The following is a 3,587-nucleotide window of genomic DNA, read 5'->3' as shown; positions in this document are numbered from 1 at the left end:
AAAAAAGAGAAATACTTTAAAAACACCACAATTAATTGAGGCTTGCAGTTTTGGAGCTCCTGGTTGGTAAGAGAGTTGTTGGAAGATATTAGCTCACCTGGAAGTTGGGGGTCTGTTTCCCATCACTTTTTATATTAGATGCTGTTATGTGAGGTAGACAGTTCTAGGATCCAGCAACACTGAGTGTTCTTACTACCTGAACCCACGGGCACAGTTTGATGCATGTTTCAACCCAAGCTTCCATCAACATATTTTCAAAATCAAGAGTACCAGGGTGTTTGAAATAATTACAGGTTGATGCCAGTCACCAAAATAGACTCATTTGTGGGTCAATATTATTTCTTTAAGTAGGGGCCCAAAATAAACAAAAAGGTATACTCAGAAACAGCTTTCCTCTTCCCTTTTCTCTTCTTCTCCCTCTCCTTTTTCTTCTTCCCAACCTCTTCCCCTCATCTCTTTTGTGAATTTAAAACATGAAAATTGCACAGACTTTAATTATTGTAAGTACTCCTATTATGGTTCAGTGACTATAGTAATATTAGCTTCTAAACAGAAAATTTTCTCTTGGACGATCCTAAGGTTTTTCCCAAACGTGTTTTTTTCCTAGTTTTTCTAGACCATTGATTCTCAACTGAGGACAATTTGCCCTACTTTTACCCAGCCTCAGGGACAATTGGCAAAGTCTAGAGACATTTTTGGTTGTAACATCTGGGGGAGGGATGCTCCTGACATCTAGTGGATAGAGGTTGGAGATGCAGCTGATCATCCTATAAGGCATAGGACAGCTCTCCACAGCAGAGATTATTAGGTCCAAAATGTTAGCAGTGCTGAGGTTGAGAAGCACTGCTCTACATGCATGCTATTCAGTACAGAAGCCATTAGCCATTACCCTCTCAAGCAGTTGAAATGTAGTGAGGCTGAATTGAGAAGTGCTGTGAGTATAAATTACACACCATGTTTTGAAGATTCAGTAGAAATAAAAAGAATGAAATATTTTTATTATGATTTTGATCTTGATTACACATATATTCAAAATAATAGCTTAAATAAAATTCATCATTAAAATTATTTCCACTTCTTTTTACTTTTTAAATGTGACTACAATAAAAATTTAAATTACACATGTCATTAGGATCATATTTCTGTTAGTACTGTTCTAGACCATTTTTTCTCATTTTGATGACTTTGGAATGTGAAATAAGTTAATCTTGATTAGTTAACTATTTGGGGAAAATATTAAATTCTTATTTTACATCATATTTCAAAAACAAATCTCGTTTTCTAAATGTTAAAAAATTGAAACTGAATCTATAAAATACTAGAATAAAATGTCCATAAATATGCATGAAAGGGAAGGTCTTTTCTAAGCATAATATCAAAGGGAGAAACTTTAAAGGAAAATACTGATAAATTAAAATACATATCAGCCCCAGTCACTAAGATGCCTGTCAAGAACTCAGCACCTTGAGCCCCCTCACTTTCTGATGCTCTGTCCCAGACACCTGCCTTCTTCCTCAGCAGCCTTCCAAAGGTGAAGGCCAGCCATTTACACAAAGGAAAAGGAATCCTATTGTATGTCCACTATCCACAACCTCCACTCTTTTGATCCCTTTGATGATGCAAGTAAGGGTGATGATCTGCTTCCTGCTGGCACTGAGGGTTGATTATGTCTATACTAGAGGCCTGGTGCATGAAATTTGTGCACGGGTAGGGTCCCTAGGCCTGGCTGGCAATCAGGGCCAATCTGTGGGGCAACTGGCGGAGCGATCGGGGGTTGGGGGGAGCCTCCGCTAGCACCCGCCTTGGCCGGCCTGGCACTGCCCGCTTGCCAGCCCTGCAGCCACCGCCGGTCGCCTCCCTCTGTGGTAGGTGACCTGCAGGGCAAACGGGGGGCGGCACCGGCCTGCTCGCTGGCCCTGCCCCCCAATTGCTCTGCCACTGTGATTGGGGGCCCCCACTGGCACCCGCCTTGGCTGGCCTGGAGCCTGGGGGCAGCTCCTGCATTGAGCGTCTTCCCCCTGGTGGTCAGTGCACATCATAGCAACCGGTCATTCCACCAGTCATTCCACTGTTCAGTTGATTTGCATATCAGGCATTTATTATATAGGATAAGAATTCAACAGAGGAGCAGCAGGGAGACCCTTACTACTGTCCAAGGGATTGCTGCTGCTGATGATGATAAAAAGAAACTAGTGATGGCTTCTAGGAAGAAATTTGCCTGCAATGGTATTGTATTTGAACATCTAGAATACATGGAGAAATAACTCAGCTACAGGGTGACCACCACAAGAACAAATTCTGGTTCCTCATAGAGACTGAACTGGCTAAGGATAACCAGCTGAAGGTTCACGGGTTTTAAGTGCTTTTGGATCACTGAAGCTAAAGTGAGGATTTTCTTGCAATGAGTAGAAGTTCCTTTCTGTCCATTTTCACAAGTTTAAAAACTTCACAGCTTGTAGAATGTGAGCATTTGGGGCCTGCTTTTAACTTGGACTAGTGTAACTCCTTCATGCAATAAACTGAGAAGAGCCAAAAAATAAATAAATAAAATACATATCATGTAACATTCAGGAATTAGAGGCTTTGTACCTTTAAAGTGTTATCCTGAGGGCATTTTTTTAGTCAACCTGCTTCTTGCTGAATGTCTGAGCTCTGTGTTAAGTCTCAGGGTGTCCTAGGATATTCAGTCTATCTGTGACCCCAAGGAACTACAGAATCCTTCCGTTCCATTCACTTCCTGAATCAGCAGACCATGGATCTCACGAATCATGTGTATGGACCTCCCAACTCTGGTAGGTGTGTGTGTCTGTATGTGTGAATGTGTGTCTGTGTGTGTGGAGTGGGACACTCCAATCCGGAACTGAGTCTCAAGAGACCACTTTCCAGAGCTGCTCCTCTGGTTCCAGAAATATGTGTAAGCAGAACAGGCCCCAGTGCCTACTTCTCAGAGTGCTGCGGTCAGTGTTTTATGATTTATGAATTTAGAGATTGGTCAGGAGGCAGTCTTTAATTTCACTTTAAAACCTACATCCATCAAGCTAGAATTAGACCATCAGAGGAATCATCTGGTTTATGTGAGGTTATATTGCTTTCTTTGAGGGGGGGCGGTTCTTAACACAATAGAAATTATTTCATTTTTCACAGGATGTGATATGTTTTATTCCACAAATGGTGTACTTTTTTTTTCCAATTTCAATCTTATTTGAAGTGCTATAGGCTAACTTCTCAAGTCATTCAACACATTTTTACTCAGCATCTAGTATATGCCAGACACTCTTTGAGGCTGTGAAAAGTATATGTGTTAGTAGAGGCAACAGGAAATAAGCAACATGTACATATATATCATCATTTCAGAACTGATAAGAAAAATAAAGCAGATTAGGGTAAAGAGTAATAGAGCTACTATTTTTAGATAAGGTAATTAAGCAAAGACTGGTGGGGTGACTTCATTTAAAAAGAACTATTCATGTACATATCTAATATTTATTAATTTTTACTATTAAACTTTTAGTGACTTTTTTTCAGTACATCGTGGTACTGTTTTATTGTTTCTTTGCCTGATTTAATATAGCAATCCTATTCTGAAA

At 40.2% G+C, this 3,587-nt stretch overlaps 1 pseudogene across 1 annotated transcript; it reads left to right on the top strand.

The window, feature by feature from the left end:
- The first annotated feature begins 1,574 nt into the window (after positions 1 to 1,574).
- On the top strand, positions 1,575 to 2,359 carry LOC308511096 (eukaryotic translation initiation factor 1-like; annotated as a pseudogene). The gene is made up of 3 exons: positions 1,575 to 1,659; positions 1,870 to 1,960; positions 2,108 to 2,359. The product of its transcript is annotated as a eukaryotic translation initiation factor 1-like (transcript).
- The last annotated feature ends 1,228 nt before the right edge of the window (positions 2,360 to 3,587 follow it).

This window comes from Myotis nattereri (assembly GCF_964212035.1).
Source record: "Myotis nattereri genome assembly, chromosome: X".
Lineage (NCBI taxonomy): Eukaryota > Metazoa > Chordata > Mammalia > Chiroptera > Vespertilionidae > Myotis > Myotis nattereri.
Note: the sequence above shows the minus strand (reverse complement) of the source record. Positions and strands in the feature narration are given on the sequence as shown.